The following is a 24,034-nucleotide window of genomic DNA, read 5'->3' as shown; positions in this document are numbered from 1 at the left end:
CCTGTACAATTAATTCATCACCAACAATCCCAGCTCTCAAAGAAAAGGAAAGCAGGGAAGCAGTAGGCTAATCACATACCAGATGTGCAGGCAGTATAATGCCTTCTTTGTCTTTCTCTGCTTGTCACTCTCATTAATACCTGAGACTCATACCTGAGAGCAGGAACCACATCCTACTCTATCACATGTCTGTGTAGCATGCAGCAGAAGACCTGGCATCTAATAGGCACAAAATAACTGCAACTGGAAAGAATGAATTTAAGCCATGACGAGAGCAGAATCTATGGAAGCCTATGTAGTATCTCCAAGCTTCAAAACCTAAGTACACAGGGATGGCTTCCATGATGTGTAACTTGCCAAAAATCACTGAGAAGACCTCATGGTCCTGGGCAAGAGCTGGAACTTCTGCTTCACACGGAGGTGCCCCTGCTTCAGGCCCACAGAGCCACTGATATTCCCGCTTGAGGTCCTCTGACCACAGGAGGGAAGGAGGGACAGGGCAGGTAGAGGCCAGTTTAGCAGAGCGGTGAAGACAAGGAGAAGGACAGGTCTACAGTCATGCACAGGTGCCCACAGATGCAGACTCAAGAACTACAAAACCAACTTCCCTTGACTCTCCAGGGCACAAAGAATAGGGTGTAAGTTAAATACTGGCATTTAGATATGCTGCTGCTTCTGAATAAAAAACAAGTGTTTATTTTTCCATTTATTTTTTCAGGTAAATATATCTCTGGGTACCTACATATGCATGCTAAATTGCTTCAGTAGTGTCTGACTCTTTGCAACCCTATAGACTATAGCCCACCAAGCTCCCCTGTTCATGGAATTCTCCAGGCAAGAATACTGGAGTGGGTTGCCATTTTCTTCTCCATGGAATCCTCCTGACCCAGGGAGCAAACCCACGACTCTCATCTCAGCATTGGCAAAAGCTCTACCTCCTTTAAGTTCTGGCATCACTATCTACATGTTTCCCAGATAATTTATGGCTGAAAGTTCACTGAGAATGAAAAGATTAGGCCAAAATATAAAAAGATGAGGACAGTGTAATTTTATAAAAGATTGCCTCTCAGCCCTTGCTGCTATTTTGCTTGTTTAACATGTCATGTTTTCCCCTAACTCCTACATTTACTTAGCTGTAATACACTGTTTCAGTTACTATAGGAAAACTATTCAAAATATCCCTTTCTGTGACTTTTCTGAGCTTCCCTAGTGGCTCAGACAGTAAATAATCTGCCTGCAATGCGGGAAACCTGGGTTCGATCCCTGGGTTGGGAAGCTGAAAGTGACTTCTCTATGATTCCTTTGGAGATGCTTATTGAGGGCAGCAACTGTAACCAGAATCTGGTAGCATAAAGATCTGTTCCTAGGCTTCAGGAAAAATACCCGCTCCTCCCTCTCCTTTCTGAACATCAGCTGTTGACAAGATTCTTTATGCTGACTTTTAAGAAAGCACCATAATTCTATTGAGAAGCTACATTGGGGTTTGTGTTAAAGTGTACCCTGAAAATCCTGTCAGAACTTTGCAGTCACCCGTCCCCCCTCCAAAATATTGTCAGCCAGACACAGAGAATTAGGCACATTCTTTCATTTAAATAGCGAGGAATAGAAAGCTAGGATGCTTAATCACTGCTTCAGATTCAGAGATGTCTCACGCTCCCATGATACGGATTGTTCAGCTTCAATAAACCAATTTAACTCATATTAGGGCTTCACCAAGTTCCAGTTCTGTCATTTATTGGGTACTTAGCGTGTCAATCTCTTTGCCAAGTGCTTTACCACAAACGCTCTTTATTCTTTACAACCACCTAATGAAGTAGGCGCCCTTGTTATCTCCAGACCACAAACCAAAGCTCAGAGAGCGTCCATACGTTATCCAAGAACGCAGGGAGACTCAGGTGAGCGGAGATTCAAACTCACACCATTTCTGAGTCTTGACTGTAAACCTCTTTTCTCAGGTCGCTCTCTGAGGGTCTCGCACCTCCCTCCCACCCCCCAAAATGGTGACTGCTTCTCAAACACTAAAAGGCCAGTCACCTGAACATGCTTTCCTTTTAGAAAAAGTGATGCGTTGCTGAATTACACATCGTGCTCTCTTATATTTAAGCAACTATTCTTTTAAGGCAGGGGTACACGGTGGTCTGAAAATAGGAGTTCGGCGTTTATGCTGAGAGCATAATTAATAACTTGCGGAATTGTTGTTGCAATCCAAACGGCTCTGCGTGCAGGCTGTTAAATCACCAGAGCTCTGAGCGCTTCCACCGCCTCCGAGCTATGCAAAAGCCGTGCAGTCTCCGCGGTGTTCCTTCGCCATCTAGAGGCTCCGCTCTGCAGCCTGATGCGTCCCCGGAAGGTCAGACTGGCTTCTGAGGTTCATCCTTGTACTCCTGTTCAGATCACCCCTTTCTGATATTTCAGTGTCCTTTTCTCCTCCTTTAAAAGCACAGTTACTTTCTTCGTAAGTCTCCAAACTTAATAAAGTCCAACTGCATTAGATAAAATATGTTGTTGATATTTTTATGATATTGAATTTGAGAATAACAGCAATGAGAAAAATAAAAGCTCTACTCTGGCATTTTAGAAATATATACACTACTTTCTAAACACTGTGATCAACTACCAAATTATATGAGCAATTATTCATCCCTCTTTGAAGAGGTCCAGTATTTGAATGTTCATCATCTAAGTTACTAGATGCTTTCAGATAGCAATAAAATAAAAAATAAATATTTCTCAAATACCAATAAGAAATAAAGAAAAACAGCAAGATCTAATTTCCTAATCTTTGCCTTATATGGAAAATTTAGAGAAAAATTTGCTAGCAGATATTTTGTCTGATCAATCATAACAATAATGATAATGATAATTATAAAACAGTGAACATTTATTGAGTCCCACTGTGTTTAGATAGCTTTGTATGTTTATATATTATTTCTAACCTCATAATGATTTGAAAGTTATTAGTATCATCATTTGAGGAAAAAAAAAAACAAGTCATATAAATTGTAAAGTTGGTAAATTACAACCAGTAATTGATGAAACCAGCATTTAAAACTAGACTCCAAAACTCCATTCTTTTCCACTAAATCATGTTAACTCAAAAATAATAAAGAGATACTGATTATCCAAAATGATGAATGATAGGTTAATATCATTAATCTAAATATTTTACATTAAAGATAAATTTTTTAACTTGTTTAAAGTTGGATTGCAAATCAATGAAATAGGATACATATTAAAACTGAGTGTACAATTTAATCTGCTACCATGTGAGATGGACTTGTTTAACCTGAGGAATACCCCAGGGTGAATATAATAGAGAACAGAAAGGGGTATGGAGAAAGCAGAGTTGAGGGTGACGTGATAAAATGACGGTGTGGGACATTTTAAAGCATCTTTCAAAAATGCATTCACTGCTTCCAGGTTCATAGGCAGGTAGCCTGGTTCTAGATGAAGAGTTAGACTACAGTATCTTCCTTTCCAGTGGAGCCGAATCCTTCCAGAGTGAGAAGGCAGATGGTCCTACAGAGCATAGGTCAACATCACAATGTCTGTTTCTGATAGCCATGCTCTGAGTATTGCTGGCTTCTCCAGAGTCTGTCTATTGTTGAAGATTTTCACTGAGATTTATATGTCATGACATTTTATTCACTCAGAAATACTTTGATAAAGAAATGTCATAAATGTTGAATATTTAATGTCCTAGGAGACTTTTTAATGCAAATATTTACATACCATGACAAGTTCTAATATATTCCTGCCACCTCCAGATGGAAAAAAAATAATTATGAATACTTGGAGGGGTATCCACAAATGGGAAGGGGCACAATTATTCTTCTTAGTATATAAATGTGGATTCTTGGGTATTTTGAAATTGTTAAAGTAGCATATGGGCATTATGATCTTAGAATGTTAAAACTAGAAGGGATGTAAATATCATCTATTCTAGTCAACATTACATTTTTCACAGATGAGAAAGCTGGGGCCAATAGAGAAGAAAGAGCTTGTCCAATATTCACAGCAAGATAAGGGCAAATCCAAGGATAGAACTTGGTGTCCCAGTTGCCAGTCTTGATCTTTTGACAGACAGTGCAATATGTGCTGTCCATGCATAGTCCTTCCAGCTCACACCCAATCTAGTAAATGTGATGAATACCCAACGTCTGTCTTTGCTGGGCCATAACAGATCATGCTAGGTGCCTATAACAGTGTCTAGCATATAGTAGACACTCCATGAATACTGGCTGAATGATGATTGCCTATGTGAAGGCACTCACTTGGTGGCAACGTCTTCATCTATCTATACAGAATAGAATGCAATGGGAAAGATGATACCCAGAGGACAACTTCTGACAGGAAACCTCTCCATTATTTTGTCCTTCCCGTGATGGAAATGAAGACAGAATTTCAGACGCTGTAATGAGAAAGCATTACTCTTTTGTCATAACTCCAGAGCACTTACAGAGGAAATAGAAAGTGTTATCACAGATAAAGACAAGTAATTGAATCAAATTGCTAGTCTTTGAATACATAAACTATCAGAAGAAAACACAAATTAGTAGCTATGAAATTCAGTATTTTGATAGACACACATTGGGTTCATTCTAAGAAAAATAGTGGAACACACTTAAGCACATTCTCTGAGCTGTGTTAATGTTGACATCCAGACAGAGCTGGAGAGTCCTACCTTCCGAGTAGCCCCCATATGACTTCATATTGCATAAAATTATTAGAGCTCAACCAGCACAATCTAACAAGAATTCAAAAGGCCCAATCAAGATTAAGCCATAGATCTCAGCTTCATTCATAAAAAAAGAAATGTGAATTAAAACTATCCCATTTTTATCTATCATATTATGATAACTCAAAATTATGTTAACACTCAGTTGGCCAGGCTATGGGGAGACAGGCACTCTCATATGCTGCTGCTAAGATTATCCTTATGGTAGACAGTTTTCCAGTATCTATCAAAATTAGAACTGCACATATCCCTGGACCCTGCAGTTTCACGTTGTGAATTTATCCTGCGTATGTACTTGCACTTGTACAAAACATAATGATTAAATGTTTTCACTACTAATGTGATAGTGAAAGAATGGAACTAATGCAAGTGTCCATCTATATGGGGATGAATAAATAAATTAGGTACATTCATATAATGAATGATAATGCAGCTATAAAGAATAATAAGCAAGCTCTTTGTGTACTACTATGGAAAGGTCCCCCAGGGAAAATTGGTAAGTGGAAAAAGCAATGTGCTCCTCTTCATGCACGGCATCTTCTCTTTTGAGGAATAAAGAAAAGAGATAATGGTATATGCTTGAATTTATATATATATGTGTGTGTGTATATATATATATATATATGTGTATATAAATTCTGGAAGGACACATAAGAAACTGACAATAGTGGTTAACTGTAGCTGGGAGAAGACAGGAAATGGGCAGATGAGGGACAAGAGTCAAATATAAGATTTCCACAATTTTCTTTAAGCTTCAAAAAATGTGAATTATCTTTAAGAAAGAGGGGTGGTGAAGATGATGTGAGAAAACAAACTGCACAACCTAACATACTTAATAGAGAATTGGCCAAGATGTTCAGACTAGCTGTGGGGTAGCACTGCAGGGAGTCCTGGGCGGGCAAGCAGCTGTGGGAGTAAACGCAGGCCCTAAAAGGCCAGAGCAGTCTGTCCCAGGAAAGTCAGACCACTGCATGTGCACCTGACCTGAGAGAGGAAGATGACCGAGCTTTTGTTCTTTAAGGGTATTCTGACTCCTACAATGCGTTTTGATGCAAAATCTGGATCTGACTGAATTTAAACTAAAAACATCTTTTCCTAAGGACAACATACATGCTGTAGGTGGAAGACATGTTGAAGGAGAGACTTATAAATGGACATAAAAAGGCAGGCCAACTTGGGGTTCCTCCAAGAACTCATCCATACACACTTGCATGTATGCATAAAAGTCAAATGGTAAGGCCAGTTGTTGTAAATCCTAATGCCAACTGCAAGGAGATCCAACCAGTCCATTCTAAAGGAGATCAGCCCTGGGTGTTCTTTGGAAAGAATGATGCTAAAGCTGAAACTCCAGTACTTTGGCCACATCAGGCAAAGAGTTGACTCACTGGAAACGGCTCTGACACTGGGAGGGATTGGGGGCAGGAGGAGAAGGGAACGACAGAGGATGAAATGGCTGGATGGCATCACTGACTCGATGGACATGAGTTTGAGTGAACTCCAGGAGATGGTTATGGACAGGGAGGCCTGGCATGCTGTGATTCATGGGGTCGCAAAGAGTGGGACACGACTGAGTGACTGAACTGAACTGAACTGAATTGTGAATCCATTTTTTTTTAACTCTAGAGAAATATAAATAAGTTTAACAAAAACATAAAAGGAAAAACAGAAGAGTATATAGGAACAGTTGTTGACAGAAAAATATTAACAACAGTGGTACTCTCAATCCTATACTTGCATACTATAAATGAGAAAATCATGTGGATGAAGGATGAAAATATGATTCTCCACGGCAACATCACTGAGAAAAGGCCTAATTTTATTCCCCTGGTCTTTGGTATAGTTAGACTTACCAAGAGATTTCCCAAAGCTGCTGACAACTTCTTTCTCTAAATCTAAATGTTATTTTCCTTTTTGAAATGAAGGCAATATGAGAATTACACAATTTATACTTCAGTTACTTTAGCTGTAATTTTCAAAATATGCCATTGGATTCTATGGGCTTGAAAACAGAAAGGCCTTGAAGTCTCTCCTCCTCTAAATGTCTCACTAAATCATAGCACTGGAAAGTTCACACAAAGACATTTTTTTTCTAGCCACTGTGTGCCAGATATATGATATAGTTCCCTTTTTTAATCTTCTTAGCAAAGATTATAGATCTTTCAAATATTTTCCATAGGTAAATTTTGTGTTTAAATTATAATATGGAACGTCACCATGAAACCCAGGAGTCTTTTAGTGTACGGATTCTCCACTAGGGTAATTTGCCCCTTCCCCCACACCCAGGACACTTGGCTATGTCTGGAGATATTTTTGGTTGTCATGGTTGGGGAAGGGGGAGATTGGAGGTGCTACCAACATCTAGGAGCTTCCCTGGTGTCTGAGACAGTAAAGAATCTGCCTACAATGCAGGAAACCTGGGTTTGATCCCCGGGTTAGGAAAATTTCCCTGGAGAAAGAAGTGACAACCCACTCCAGTTTCTTGCCTGGAGAATCCCATGGACAGACGAGACTGATGGGCTACAGTCCGTGGGATCACAAAGAGTCAGACATGACTGAGCGACTAACACTTCCACCAGCATCTACTGGCTGGATGCTAAGGATGCTGCTAAACATTCTACAGTGTAGAACAAAGAATTCTCCAGCACAAAATGTCAATACTGCTAAGACTGAGATAACCCTGACCTGTGTTATAAGACGGATAATGTATTTACGTGCATGCTAACTCGCTTCAGTCCTGTCCGACTCTTTGCAACCATGTGGACTGTACCCCACTAGGCTCTCCAGTCCATGGGATTCTCCAGGCAAGAATAGTGGAGTGGGCTGCCGTGCCCTCCTCTATGGAATCTTCCCGACCCAACGACTGAACCACATCTCTTAAGTCTCTGGCACTGGTTCTTTACCACTCACACCACCTGGGAAGCCCCTCATAATTGTATTTACATTCCTCAGATTAAAATAGGAATTTTGGCTAGACCACACACATGAAGGACGCTTCTGCTATGATATCCATTCCTAAGGCTAATTGTTGTTTTAAGTATATCGTGTCTCCAATATTTTATAAGTGAAAACGTGAAACAATTTTTTAATGGTCTTCATGAGCTTTGCATCTTATGCTAAGAGACACTTTTCATTTGTTCACAATTCTGAGTCAAAGGACAGCAACAGTTTTGGGAACAAAAGAGTAAAGTAAACATGTTCAAGATTTTACTATTTTTTCTTTTCTGCCACAAATCACAACCAGAATTGTCTTTAGCTATAATATAGGCTTCCCTGGTAGCTCAGCTGATAAAGAATCCACCTGCACTGGCGGAGACCTGGGTTCAATCTCTGAGTTGGGAAGATCCCCTGGAAGAGGTCATGGCAACCCACTCCAGTATTCTTGCCTGGAGAATCCCCATGGGCAGAGGGGCCTAGCGGGCTATGGTCCATGAGGTCACAAAGAGTCGGACATGACTGAGTGACTAAGCACACACGTGATATGTATATCTATATTATTTTATAATTTGATACATTATGCTACATCATGCCCCAAACATTAGCCAAGTCTATACTACCAACACATAATTAAATATCAGTCATCTGCATTGACTGGTTCATTCAGTGATAAGAAACATAGCCCCAGCAGACATGTTTTCATGTTGCCATTGAAGCCAAGGAAACCGTGATTAAACAAACTAACCATTTTAGACTTAGCCTCTCTATAATTACAGAAAGAATTTTCCTATTCATTTTAACCATCCTAGAAACATTACAATATCTTTTCAAATAATTTCTCCTGCCAAAAAAGGCTTGACTTTTTAATCTGGGTCAAGTGGAGACAAAAAGTAGACAAACGAGAGACATGAGAATCCATTGACCTCTACTGAACTTGCTACCCTGGAGAATCTGGAATTTACTAAATGAAGCCAGAGGGGGGAAAATAAACATGAAAAACCCAGAACTTTAGACCTAATGGTTCAGGAGTAATACCTTTGGTCAAATATTGCATGTTAGTAGTAACATTTGATTATTTTCCAAGAAAGAAGAATAAGCAAAAATTCGATCAAAAAATGGAATTTTTTAGAAAGGTAATTATGAGACGAATGTGAAAGTGGGCTTTCACAACAACATGGAGATACTATTTCAATTCCAATCTAAACATGCTGCTGAGTACATGTATGTGCTCAAAACAACTTATTTTCCTTAGGATTTTGTGTGTCATGTAAAATATTTCATGCACCAGTGGCAAGAAGCCTTACATATAGAGTTGTGAGCTTTTTTTTTTTTTTTTTAAATTGGTAGAGGTACCACAGCCTGGTTCTTTTCCACGACTTCCTCACCTTTTAAAAAATGGGTCCTGAAAGTCAAAGTCAATAAAGTTCAAGCTGACATCTATGCTGTGAGTCACCTTGACAATTTAAGAGTCTGGCCCAGACTCCCAGAGCCTGTTTCAAGCTTCTTTAATGCCTCTCTCCCTCCATAACAGGAGCCCACATCACTGTCACTGATGGTCTTATTTTTATCTCTGAAGGACAACACTTCTTTCATTTCCTTACCCTAAGCACAACTCTCACAGAGTAAACTTCAGCTCAGAATATGTGAGTCGAATTTACTAAACTTTCAAAGAGCGAACCAGAAAAATTGAAACATCAGTTAGAGAAACTGGAGACAACATGATGCCCTGTGCCTTTTAGAGGTTGACTAGGAGAGATTTTCTAGGATCCTGTGTAAACCTTCTCTCCTTTTTGCAAGATGGATTAGGCCATTCCTGACTTCCCTGGTGTCTCAGACGGTGAAGCATCTGAATGCAATGCCGAAGACTGGGTTCGATCCCTGAGTTGGGAAGATCTCCTGGAGAAGGAAATGGCAACCCACTTCAGTATTCTTGCCCTGAGAATTCCATGGACAGAAGAGCCTGGTAGGCTACAGCCTATGGGATTGCAAAAAGTCAGACACGACTAAGCAACTAACACACTAACAGACCATTCCCATCTCTTACTGATGATGAAAACAATTTTGAGGAACACTGGTACTGACTCAATTTTTTCGGCAACTTATGACTTGACTTGTAAATTTCTTTCATTCACTTCTCATAACAACCATGTAAGTTAGGGGTTATTTTATTATAAGTCTTGGTATTATTCATGTTATTTCTATTGCTGAGTGAATTGGCCAAAATAAGAATTTACATCTGGAACATGTGAGACTGCATTTTCTGTACAAATTCAAGCAAACTACTCTCATGTTCATGTCTCTGAGGATTTGTCTGCTTATTAGTATAGTTGTCCTAAAATAGATGATGCCATAGACTTGTAGAGAGCATTAAACAATACAACCTAAGTGAAAATATCCTCCAAAGTGCTTACAACATTCTTTATTTAATGCTATTTTTTAAATGAGGTTTGTTCATTTGGTTTGGTTGGGTTCACTTTTTTATGAGGACATGATTCAAATAAATCAGATGATCTTCTCAAGACCTCACAGGCCAGTGTGGTAGGGAAGAATTGAAATTTAAGTCTGGAGTATACGCTATGATGGATGAAGGAGACCCTCCCTGTCACCAACCTGCAATTCTGATATAAACACTCATTCTCTAGCTGCTTCTCGGATTGGAGGCTGGGAGTTCTCATCTCTCTTAGGACCCAGCCTTAGACCTAAGCTATCTAATCCAAGGCAAGCCCTTGCCCCATACTGATCACTACCATATACAGAGTCCTGGTTCCCTTGCCTCTCTTCCATTGGAGGTCCATCCTAGTTCCAGAGATCCCTGAACGATTGGCTGGAGTCTCTGTTGCTATGGCACCCCAGTTTACCTTCTCCCTCTGCCCATTCTAGCTTCCCTCACAGGTGCTGGTCCCCAGAACATTCCCCAGTAGAATTCCTGCTCACAATCTCCACCTCAGAGTTTTCTAGGAACCAGACTTAATATAGTTTCCTGGCTCTGAATTCCATGTTCTTGGCACAACAGTACGTGTGAGAATGGGCAAAATTTCTACACAATAAAACCATGTCTGCCTACCAAGTTATCAGCAAATCTTTTAAGAATGTAAAACAAAACCTGTAGGGCAGTTTCAGGATCGAAAAGAACCTAGTGCCTTGAAGCAAAATTAAACATCAGAAATTCCTCTGCCCTTCACTTTGTTCAAGGAGGTACAAAATGGGATAAAAGTGTCCCTTGCTATCAAGCACTTTGCAACCAAATTACCCAGGATATCACCTCTCCATAGAGGAAGAAAGTGGAGACATGGTTACTACCCAGAAGCCCTTGCTTCAAGGGTCTGCCTCCATCAAAGTACGTAAACACACCATCTGGGTGCTTGCCCACAGAGCTGTCAGAAGCCACTAGAAAGTTGTCTGTCCAGCCTTGTCTTTGGGAACCATGCACCTTACCCAGATGGCACTTCTCAGAGCTGTTTCATTTCTGTTGGCATTGCACCCTTGACTAGAACTCACTGATTTGGAAGAAGATGCCTGAGTCAAGCTGAACCAATCAAATTCTCTCTCTTAATAAAGTGGACTTTCAATTGAAACTGCAGAAGAGGGATCAAAACTAGCTGCTGTGAAGGCCCCTTGGAGCAGCCCTGCTCCCCAGTGCCCAGAGGGACCTCTTCCTTGGACTCTGAAAGACATACCATCAATTTCCAATGAAGACTGCTCGAGTCATCTATGTTTGATTTTGTTACTTGAAAGAAACTTCATCACTCCAAGCCCTCTGTAAAGTTTTATATAAAGCCTCAGACATTTTAATTATGCCTTTGGCAGAGAGAGAACATCTATATGTCTAAACTATTTCCCACGTGGCGATGTTGACAAAAGCAAATGGAATTTGGAAAAATGTCCTCCTATTTTAATGCCATAGGGAAAGACCATAAAAGTAAAATTTTCAAAAATCCACAAAAGCAACAGAAAGTTAATAGGTGATGTTGCTTCATTCTCAAAATCCTCCACTAGCTTCCTATCACACTTCAAATAAGTTGAGCCTATCCACTGGCGGGACCCTGCATTACCTACCTTACTTGACCCTTGGCTATCTCCAACCTCACTTTCTCCTATCCACCCCTTGACTTACCCATCCACACTTTACTCTGTTCAAGCACACTCCCATGCCAGGGCCTTTGCACTTACAGTTTTCCCAAGCAGCACATCTGTAAGTCCTACAGATAACTATATGGCTTATTCTTGCCCTCCCTTTATGTCTCTGCTGAAATGCCATCTTTTAAGAAAAACCTTCTCTGACCTCCTGTCCAGAAAAGTAGCCTCTCTCTCTCTTTATCCTCATATGCCACTTAATTTATCTTCAGAGCACTTGTTACTACCTAATATCACATGATAAACTGCTACACATTTATTAACTATCAACACCCCTACTAGATTGTAATCTCCATTATGATCATGAACTTAATATTTTTTCAATGTGGAGTCCATATCACTTAGAAGTGTCTGACACATAGAAAGTTCTCAATTTATAATTATTAGTTGAGTGGATAAACAGTTAAAACCTAAGCATTGAGATATTTCCATTTGGAGGCACAGTGTGAAGAGTGTCTGTGTAAAAATGACCCTTCGTCGGTCTCTCATGGCTCCTGGGTTGGACAAGGACAGTAGATATAAACCCTAGGAGGAGAGTGTAGGCTGAATCCCACTAAGGGGGCAGGCCTCCTTCTAATGTCCCTTCAGCACATGCCTGCCATTGGACCAGGTGATGAGTGCCCGGAGGCTTTACGAAGGCAGAGGCCTCTGTGACACAGAGTTCCAGGTAGCTTTAATGGCCGCAACCGGAACAGTGTGGCAGTGGGGTTCCTGACAAGGGCCACCCCAGGCTGACGTGCAGGAGGAGAGACGAGACTCAGGGAGCAGGCAAAAGGATGTCCAACTTGCTAACTCCGTTGAAACATCTGCTCTGAAAAGGACCAGCTTTCTCTTACAAGTCTTGTCCTTCTTGCTAAGTGACTTTTCCAGTAACTCTACATACATGCACTAGGCACATTCTCTTCTGGTTTTGAAGACTAGCCCACACTGTGCACGTTCACCTCTGCTTGTTCCACAGTCTCACTTTTCACCTGCAAAACAGTTTCCTTTGGGTTCAAAGGGAAAATCAAGTTTTCACATATTAAATTTTATGTCCCACAAAATAAATTTCGTTGGAATTCCCTAACTTTCTTTAAAATGTGCCAGAGCAACTAGGACAGTCATTCTGGTTTACACAGGGATGATGAATTGCATTACAAATGATCTCCAAACAAACAGAGCTGGGATACAGCCTCATAATGACAGGTCCTTTTCCTGCCATTCTTACCAAACCAACTGGGCATGGGCAGAGGAACAGGTTACAAGGGGCTTGGAAGAGAAAGTGTCCCAGAGAGATGAATTCACACCACTGCTAAATGTCAGTTTTCCTTATATAGTAAAATATGTGAGGATATATACATGACATATTTGTGTACTTATGTCACTTACTTAGATAGTTGATTGATAGATCAAATTGATCCTTACTTAGCCATGAGGTATCATACTAGTTGACAATGGAATATAAAATTCATGTTGTCAAAAGGAACAAAAATATAAAAATGGACTCTTAGAGGGTGAAAATAGGTATGATCACTTCAAGAAAAAATTTATCAAAAGCCTCAAAAATGTACTTCTCTTTGATCATTGATTTCTGGTGATTTAGACTAAGAGCATAATCATAGGTATGCAGTAAAGTTCACTTACAAAGATGTTGGTATTGTGTGTAATCAAAATCATGGAAATTTGGAAATAAGATAAATGTCTAATGAGAGGGGTTAAGTAAAATAAACCGTGAACATTCACAGTGCAAGGAGCTATAACGACGCTATTAACAAGATGTTAAAATATTTAGAGTTTGAAAAATACAATATCGTTTTAAGTTTTAAAATGTATTCTGTTTTATAACATACTATAATGTCAGATTAGTCAAAAAATAAATGTGTATTTTTACCCAAGCATTTATTCAAAAAAATCTGGAAGGAAATATACCAAATGTTATTAGTGGTTGTTCCTAAATATTTTAATTATACATAATTTTTATTTATTGCCTCTGTACCCTTCCTCCAAAAATCAGCTATAATGAATGTATGTTGCCTTTTAATAAAAGTGTTATGCAGTGTTCTTGCCTGGAGAATCCCGGGGACAGGGGAGCCTGGTGGGCTGCCGTCTACAGGGTCGCACAGAGTTGGACACAACTGAAGCGACTTAGCAGCAGTAGCAGCAGTATGCATTTTTAAACTGTATGATAAAGGAAATGCACCTATGTACAGCAGAAGATTGGAAAGAAAAGCAATGGTTCACTGCAACAGTGGAGAATAATTTGTGTGCTACCTCTTAGAGATATAGCTCTATCTTGCCATTCTGAAATGATAATAAATAACAACCACTCTTACAATGAAGTAGTGTCAGAATACTACTATGGGAAGCCAAAGTAATATTAATAGTTCCAAAGTTGTATGTCAAGCAAATGCAAAAGTTCTCTAGAAAAGGGATGCTGGTAGAATAAATAATCAAAAATAGAAGACTGTACTTTTCATAGATAGTGCTCTTTGTGAGATGGCATAAGCAGATAAGATAACCGCATTTAAAATATTAATTACTATTCTAATTTTTGAGGTATGTTGATAAGTATTTAAAGAGTTATGTTGCTAGATTTACAATCACCACATAAATAGTTCATGAAACAAAACAATTTGAAAATTTTGGTCCACATAGTCACAAAAAAAATCTGTTTTAAAGGGTTTATAAAATCATTATGCAAGTTGATTAATATATTTATCCTTCAAATGTAACTTCTTTGCTTTAATTTCTCCCTACCTTGCCCAAGCTTGCACGCTCCCCAATACACACACACACACACACACACACACACACTCATCCTATTGTCATGATATCAAAAATAATCGGTATTTTTCTATAGTTTTACCTGGTATATTTTCTACGCTAGTAAGAAAGGGAACTGAAGCAACATACCTGGAAACAGGAGTTCATAAACTATCATCTTCCAAGGACACTGGTCACTGATGGCAATAGTATGGCTTCCAAGTGGGAATCTTCTGGTATATCCAGAAAGAGTAAGTCCTCAGAATAATAATGAAGCCTTGTCTGTGAATGATACAAGCAGCACACATTTATCCTTCAAAGTGATGTAAACCAACTAGAATGGGTAGCTTCAATTATTCTAATAATTGAAATTTGTTTCCAATTCTGATACTATTATTATTACTTTTTAATTCCCAGGATCATAAAACACATGAAAAGTAGCATTCCGCAGTCATTAATTGATTCATGGGTAAAACAATGGCATAGTTGTCTTCAGGCCCCATTAAGCAGCTATCTACCAAGTGGAAATGTCTCATAGAATTTGAGCTAACAGGCAACTTGTTCAACAATCACTACTCAATGTTCACAGATACTGTTTCTCTTTACACTGAGAGCAACTAATTCTAAGCAAGCCTAGTTTTAGACAGTGTTACACTGTGTCTTTGCACCTGACCAATGAGTAACGAGCAAGTCCTCAGCAAACAGCTTCTGAAATGGAGTTATCAGAGAAGAGGGGTGATAACATTATTTTAATCACTTTGAATCAAGTGTAACTAAAACCTCAAATCCACAATGTGATATTAAAAACATAATTTTTTTGTTTATAAAATATTTATGTTAATATAGTATAAAGAAGTGTAGTTTTCTGAATGTTGAACTTTAAGCCAAACTTTTTCACTCTCCTCTTTCACTTTCATCAAGAGGCTTTTTAGTTCCTCTTCACTTTCTGCCATAACGGTGGTGTCATCTGCATATCTGAGGTTATCGATATTTCTCCCGGCAATCTTGATTCCAGCTTATACTTCTTCCAGCCCAGTGTTTCTCATGATGTACTCTGCATAGAAGTTAAATAAGCAGAGTGACTATATACAGCCTTGACATACTCCTTTTCCTATTTGGAACCAGTCTGTTCTTCCATGTCCAGTTGTAACTGTTGCTTCCTAACTTGAATATAGGTTTCTGAAGAGGCAGGTCAGGTGGTCTGGTATTCACATCTCTTTCAAAATTTTCCACAGTTTATTGTGATCCACACAGTCAAAGGCTTTGGCATAATCAGTTCAGTTCAGTTCAGTTCAGTCACTCAGTCGTGTCCAACACTTTGCGACCCCATGAATCGCAGCACACCAGGCCTCCCTGTAGAATCCCTTGGACTGCAAGAAGATCCAACCAGTCCATTCTAAAGGAGATCAGTCCTGGGTGTTCATTGGAAGGACTGATGCTGAGACTGAATTTCCAATACTTCCACCACCTCATGCGAAGTGTTGACTCATTGGAAAAGACCCTGATGCTGAGAGGGACTGGGGGCAGGAGGAGAAGGGGACGACAGAGGATGAGATGGCTGGATGGCATCACCGACTCAATGCACATGAGTTTGGTGGAGTTGGTGATGGACAAGGAGGCCTGGTGTGCTGCAATTAATGGGGTCGCAAAGAGTCAGACATGACTGAGAGACTGAACTGAACTGAACTGAAAGTAGTATAGAGTAAAGGCCAATGTCATGGACTCAGAATTTGATGGTTGGGCTGGAATTCTGGCTTGTCACAAACAAGCCATGCAGCTTTGATAATTCAATAAAGTTCTCCATGCCTCCATTCTTTTATTTATAAAATGAAGGTGATAATGTTTCTGATCCCAATGAATAGTAGTAAAGATCAATACATGTAACACTCTTAGAACAATACTGGGCAACATGGATGAATGTTAACTATTTTTTAGTAGTGAATCACCATTTCCACATACTGACTAGTAAGTACTCTGAGTTTATTGAGTTCACAAGAATTATTTGAAAACAGAAGCTGGAAAAAGTTTACTAACATGATTTTATGGCACCCAGATGTTAGTTAATACCTTGAGGAAATTAAACTCTGTAAAAATTGAAAGCAAGCAGTTCTGATTTCAGTAGATTCAAACTTTTTTCTCATTGACTTCTTGGTAAGAAATAAATTATCCACTGCATTGGATAATGCAGTATCCAATTTACTGCACTGTATTGTATCCAATATACAATACTCATGAAAGCGAAACTGTTAACTGCTCAGTCTTGTCCAACTCTTTGCAACCCCATGGACTGTAGTCTGCCAAGTTTCTCTGTCCATGGAATTTCCCAGGCAAGAATACTGGAGGGGGTTGCCATTTGCTTCTCCAGATGACCTTCCCAACCCAGGGATCAAGGCCTGCATTGCAGGCCATGGTAAATACTATTTACTCAGATGGTAAATACCATACTCATACCCACACATAAACAAATGAATATGCACATATAAACCTAAAAAATGTTTCCTGAAGCAGCACTCATGACATTCTATACTGTCCTTTTATTCGAGTTTATTAAGATATTGGTGGAAACCTACTATTGATTTCACCATCCTTAACGGTTCATGACCGAAGATTTGAAAAATTCCTGTATAACCAACATTGTCCACTAGATAATTACATGGGAAAAATATGTGCTCTTCCCATTTCTGGCCACTATTAGGTTCACTCCTGCCCTGTAGCACCAGGGTTAAGCTCTCTCTTAGTACAAAGGGAACCAGACTTTTTTTCCAGAGCTCAAAAATTCCAAACTAGATCAGAATGCTCTGATTTCTAGTTCTGACATCAGGTACTCATCCTCAGCACTTATCTGAATATGAAGGATGTGGAGAGTAATTGCTCCTTCCTAGGAAAATAAAGGACTTTCCAGGTGGCACTCATGGTAAGGAATTCACCTGCCAACGCAGGAGATGCAATAGATGCAGGCTTGATGCCTGGGTCAGGAAAATCCCCTGGAGGAGGAAATGGCAACCCATCCCAGTATTCTTGCCTGGATAATTTGGTGGTCAGGGGAGCATGGTGGGCTACAGTCCATAGGGCACCAAAGAGTTGGATACGACTGAATGACTAAGCACCAGAAAAATAAAAATATCTCTCTGACCTAAAGTTCTTCTCCAGTCATGACTGTGAGAGGCCTGAGACTGTAGCAAGAAGGGGGTCATCAACCCTTGGAGAGCTGTGAAGAGCCTCTTCCCAGCCCCAGAATAGACATGTGACCCTGCCCTTGCATCCAATTTTTAGCCAAAGCAGTGCTCAACATAGCATCAAATTTAATCCTTGACAATTAAACACATAGCAAGGTTTAAACGATGGAAATTTTCCAGGAACAAAGCCAGATGGAGTATATTTTTAGATCAATAAAATTGACTCCCACCACAAAATCACTTAAACCATGACCCATTTGCTTTCTCCTCTTTTTCTACACATATAAGTTGTATATTTTTAAATTCTACCTTGGACTTCCCTGGTGGATCAGCAGTAAAGAATCCACCTGCCAATATAGGAGAAATAGGTTCAATCCCTGGGTCAGGAAGATCCCATGGAGAAGGAAGTGGCAACCCACTCCAGGATTCTTGCTTGGGAAATGCCATGGATAGAAGAGCCTGCTGAGCTACAGACTGTGGGGTTGCAAAGAGTCAGACACGACTTAGCAACTAAACAACAACAAATTCTACCTTAGTCATGATTCACATTTCTTAAAAGTAGCTCTACTCCTTCATTTCCACACTTGGCAGCTTGAATTTGAGATGTGAGAATTTCACTTCACAAAACTGTATTAAATAAGAGTTATAGAGATAAATGGTGATGATTAGAATTGCATACTGGGAATACACTTAATGCTGTTCATCTGTGCACTGAAAAATGGTTAAGATAGTAAATTTCATGTCATGTGTATTTTAACATGAATAAAAAATACTTTTTAAAGTATTAAATAGTTCTTTCAGATTACATATTTATAAAATCCTCCCAACTCACCCCCTCATTACTAAAAAAAGAAAAATATATAAGCAAGTGTTGCATTTTAAAGTTGCTAGTCAAGTAAAATTTAGTTAGTTATTTAGATCTTTGAATCTAAATGTCATCCATCACCACTTGCTAATTTTTGTGATTGTGCGGAATAACCAGAGGAAACAGAAATATCCCTCTTAATCTTGTATTTACTTAAAAGTTTCCACATATCCAACCACTCCACTGAAAATGTTCTCCTTAATAAACTTGTATCCACAAATAGCATGATATTTTTCCTGATGCCAGAATTGACATAGTAACTTAAGCTTTGGGTCAGAAACCCATTGACTTACTCAAATTGAGCAGTCAAAAGTAATAAAGATATATTCAAAGAATTATATAAACACGCTGTTCTAAAAAATATGAAAATAGAGGATATATTCAAAATTTCTGCTTGGCTACAGAAAACTCAAGACAACAAGGACATTTGATTTGGGTACCTCTACTAAATGAAGCCTTGAAGAAAACCAAAGGAGCGGTTCATTAAACATGTGTTTTTCATTGACCTTGAGAGGCATTCGTCCAGCATCTTAAATAAAAGAATGCTGTGAGTAAGCATACGCTCTTACTGTTGAATTTTCATGGCCTTATAAGCCACTCAAGCTTCACCTTTGCGGTTAATGTGTCATCAGAATCTATTTCTAGTCATTTCTGGATAGCTTTGTTGTAGTTTCCAATTACCATAGTATATATGTTTCTCTCTCATGCCCCTGTTAATATCCAAACCAAACATCCTACTTAATAGAACAAACTCACTTCACCTAAGATTCATTTTAAAAAATATTTTAAGCTTAGGCTTTTTTTTTCCACAGTGCTTGAATAATGCATTTACACCTCAGTCTTAATTCTAATCTTGAAAATCTACCTCATTCAAACATAATGGCTTGACAGTACTCCTATGTCCCAGCACAGGTGCCTAGGAACATGCCTCTGTGCTTAGTTGTGTCTGACTCTTTGTGACCCTTTGGTCTATAGCCCATCATGATCCTTTCTCCATGGGATTTTCCAGGCAAGGATACTGGAGTGGGTAGCCGTTTCCTTCTCTAAGGGATCTTCCTGACCCAAGCATCAAACCCAGGTCCCTGACATCGCAGGTGTATTCTTTACCCTTTGAGCCAGCCCACATCTCCTGATTTCCCCCAAATAATTGATTATATAAAAAACAGCATTTTTACAGAGACCGAAGGAAATATGCTTAAATTTTATGGCTGGCTATACAAATATTAATACTTGCTTCTCAATGAACAGTACTGCTTAAGCTAAAGGCATTAAGTACAGCATATTTTGTGGCACCATCCTCATCTAGAACTAAAAGGAAGTTCTGGACAAAAACTGCAGGCCAAAGTTTCCAGGTAAAAAATGTGCAGCTCTGTTATACTATGTAATATCCAACGACAGTACTATAAGGAGTTGAAAGGAGATAGTCAAATCTATCTAGAATTTCAAGGACAAACAATATAAAGAGATCATAATTCACACAACTACCAAAAACCAAATTATATCAACAGCAAGACTTTTTTTTTTTTAACTTGCCAAAGAGATTCTGAAACTAGCATAATGGGTGAAGAATGGAGCTATATATGCACACTTTGAAGTATTTGTTGTTGTTCAGTTACTCAGTCGTGTCCGACTTTTTGAGAGCCCATATATTGCCGCACGACAGACTTCCCTGTGCTTCACTATCTCCAGGAGTTTGCTCAGACTCACGTCCATTGAGTTGATGATGCCATTCAACCATTTCATCTACTGTTGCCCCCTTCTCCTGCTGCCCTCAATCTTTTCCAGCATCAGCTGGCTGTTCACATCAGGTGGCCAAAGTATTGGAACTTTGGCTTCAGTATCAGTCATGAATCAATGAATATTTGGGTTGATTTCCTTTAGGATTAACTGGTTTGATCACCTTGCTGTCCAACGAACTCTCAAGAGTATTCTCCAGCACCACAGTTTGAAAATATCAATTCGTCAGTGCTCAGCCTGTTTTGAGATTCAAATCGCACATCCTTACACGACTACTGGAAAAACCATAGATTTGACTATACAGACTTTTGTTGGCAAAGTGATGTCTCTTCTTTTTATTATGCTGTCTATGTTGGTCATAGCTTTTCTTCCAAGGAGCAAGTGTCTTTTAATTTCATGGCTGCAGTCACCATCTGAAGTGATTTTGGAGACCAAGAAAATAAAGTCTGTCACTGTTTTCATTGTTTCCCCATCTATTTGCCATGAAGTGATGGGGCCAGATGCCATGATCTTAGTTTTTTGAATGTTGAGTTTTAAGCCAGCTTTTTTGCTCTCCTCTTTCACCTTCATCAAGAGGCTCTTTAGTTCCTCTTCACTTTCTGTTCTAAGGGTGGTGTCATCTGCATATCTGAGGTTATTCGTAATTCTCCCAGCAATCTTGATTTCAGCCTGTGCTTCATCCAGTCCAGCATTTCTCATGATGTACTCTGCATATAAGTTAAATAAACAGGGTGACAATATACAGACCTGACGTACTCCTTTCCCAATTTGGAACCAGTCTGTTGTTCCATATCCTGTTCTGTTGCTTCTTGACCAGCATTAACAGTTTCGCAGGAGGCAGGTCAGGTGGTCTGGTAGTCCCATCTTGTAAAGAATTTTCCACAGTTTGTTGAGATCTGCATAGTCAAAGGTTTTAGCAGAGTCCATGAAGAAGAAGTAGATGTTTTTTCTGGAATTCCCTTGCTTTTTCTGTGATCCAGTGAATGTTGGCAATTTGATCTCTGGTTCCTCTGCCTTTTCTAAATCTAGCTTGTACATCTGAAAGTTCTCAGTTCACGTACTATTGAAGCCTAGCTTGAAGGATTCTGAGTATTACTTTGCTAGCATGTGAAATGAGTGCAATTGTGCGGTAGTTTGAACAATCTTTGGCATTGTCCTTCTTTAGGACTGGAATGAAAATTGACCTTTTCCAGTTCTGTGGCCACTGCTGAGTTTCCAAATTTGCTAGAATATTGAGTGCAATATTTTAACAGCATCATCCTTTAGGATTTGAAATAGTCTAGCTGGAACTCCATCATCTACACTAGGTTTTTCCATGCTAATGCTTTCTAAGACCCACTTGACTTCACACTCCAGGATGTCTGGCTCTAGGTTAGTGACCACACCACTATGGTTATCCCAGTCATTAAGACCATTTTTGTTTTGTCTTGTTTTTGTACAGTTCTTCTGTATATACTTGCCACCTCTTCTTAATATCTTCTGCTTCTGTTAGGTCCATACCTTTTCTGTCCCTTATTGTTTCCATCTTTCCATGACGTGTTCCCTTGGTATCTCTAACTTTCTTAAAGAGATTTCTAGTCTTTCCCATTCTATTGTTTTCCTCTATTTATTTGTACTGATCACTGAAGAAGGCTTTCTTATCTCTCTTAGCTATTTTTTGGAACTCTGCATTCAGATGGGTATATCTTTTCTTTTCTCCTTTGCCTTTTGCTTCTCTTCTTCTCTCAGCTATTTGTAAGGCCTCCTCAAACAACCATTTAGTGTTGTTATATTTCTTTTCCTTTGCAGATGGTTTTGGTCACTGCCTTTTGTACAACGTCATGAATCTTCATCCATAGTACAAGCCCCTTAAAAATAAGGAAATCTCAATCTTGGACCCTTGAAGTTCTAAATCTATAAACAAGGAAGTATAGCTCACCCAAAATGTTAGTAGCATTGTATTTGCATTTAACAAAGAACTCTTAAATAGCCAAGAAGAGTGACAGATGTTGAATGCGTTTCATACAACAGCCAGTTTACATTCCTTTCATCTTTGGATATTCCTTCTGAAACCTGTTAGGCCTACGTCCATGAAAACTTTCCAAATGACTCATATATATCACAATCCTGTTATTATCATGGTCTACTCTGCTCAGTCTGCTGCTGCTAAGTCGCTTCAGTCATGTCCAACTCTGTGCGACCCCATAGACGGCCACCCACCAGGCTCCCCTGTCCCTGGGATTCTCCAGGCAAAACACTGGAGTGGGTTGCCATTTCCTTCTCCAATGCATGAAAGTGAAAAGTGAAAGTGAAGTTGCTCAGTCGTGTCCTACCCTCAGCGATCCCATGGACGGCGGCCTTCCAGGCTCCTCCGTCCATGAGATTTTCCAGGCAAGAGTACTGGAGTGGGTTGCCATTGCCTTCTCCTCTGCTCAGTCTAGGGACTTCCAAAACCTGTTGCTTTTTCAACTCCCAATCCTGACTTAGATTACTACTAACAGGACCTATCACTCAATAAGAAAGGGAACAGAATAGAAAAGTAAAAGAAAAAAAGGAAAATCAAAGTTAGAAATAAACAAAATCATTATTTTAATAGGGCAAAATACCTCATTCCACTCTTTTCATTCTCTAATTTACTAACGCTGCAGTGGTAAAGAATCTGCTTGCCAATGCAGGAGATTCAAGCGGTGCGAGTTTGATCCCTTGGTTGGAAAGATACCCTGGAAGAAATGGAAACACACTCCAGTATTCTTGCCTGGAAAATTCCATGGCAGAGGAGCCTAGTGGACTACGGTCCATGGGGTCACAAAGAGTTGCACATGACTGAGCACACACACACAATTTACTAAATTCAGTAGCCATGTATTGAAAAATTTTCTAATAACAATAGGTAGTGTTTACAGGGAACCTATTATGAGCCAAGCATTTCTCTAAGCACCTTACAAATATTATCTCACTTGATAAAACAATTTATTGAGGTGGATAATATTCATATTCCACTCTACAGACAAAGTGTAAGGTATAGTTCCGGCGGAGGCAGACAAGCAGGAGAGACGACCTCAACGGAGGTAGGTTACCTTAATTCAGGCAAGGAGGGGCGACAGTCAGCCTAACGACCAGGCTGAGCGAGGGAGGGATCAGGGAGGCTTCATATTTAAAGGGAGGTTTGTGGAGGCGATACGGGAAACGTTATTCAGGCGGGACGTTTTGGATAATCTTTAGTTGAAATGGCATTTGTAGTTGAGCAGGAGGTGGGAGGTTTTGGGAAGGGGGTGATAAGTCCCCTGGGCAGGGAGTGTTAAGTCACTGGCAGACATAGCGAGTGGGAGGTTTCTGGGCAGAGGATGACAAGCCCCAGGTAGATACAACCGTCGGAGCATCAAGGCAGGACTTATAGTTCAGTTTTGTTTTTCCCGAAGCTAGATGATTCAGCAAGGGCCTCTGAGACTGTTGTTTTCTTTTCTAGGCCCAAGGAATCCTTCACAAAGAAGCTGAGACACAGAGAAGCTAAGTAACTGACCCAAGTAACACAGTTAGTAAGTACCAGATTTGGAATTTGACCTAAGCAATCTAATTCTGGAGGTCACATTTTTGCCTTGTAAATTACATTGCCTTTCTGTATTAGAAGACCTGCTAATCACATCATTTGTGGCTTCCATTACAATAACAAGCAATCAGTGGGGAGGGAGAACCTAAGGATTCATGCCTTCAATAAACTTTCCTGATGAA

This window comes from Oryx dammah, unplaced genomic scaffold, assembly GCF_014754425.2.
Source record: "Oryx dammah isolate SB20612 unplaced genomic scaffold, SCBI_Odam_1.1 HiC_scaffold_18, whole genome shotgun sequence".
Lineage (NCBI taxonomy): Eukaryota > Metazoa > Chordata > Mammalia > Artiodactyla > Bovidae > Oryx > Oryx dammah.
The sequence above is the reverse complement of the archived record's forward strand: the minus strand, read 5'-3'. Positions refer to the sequence as shown.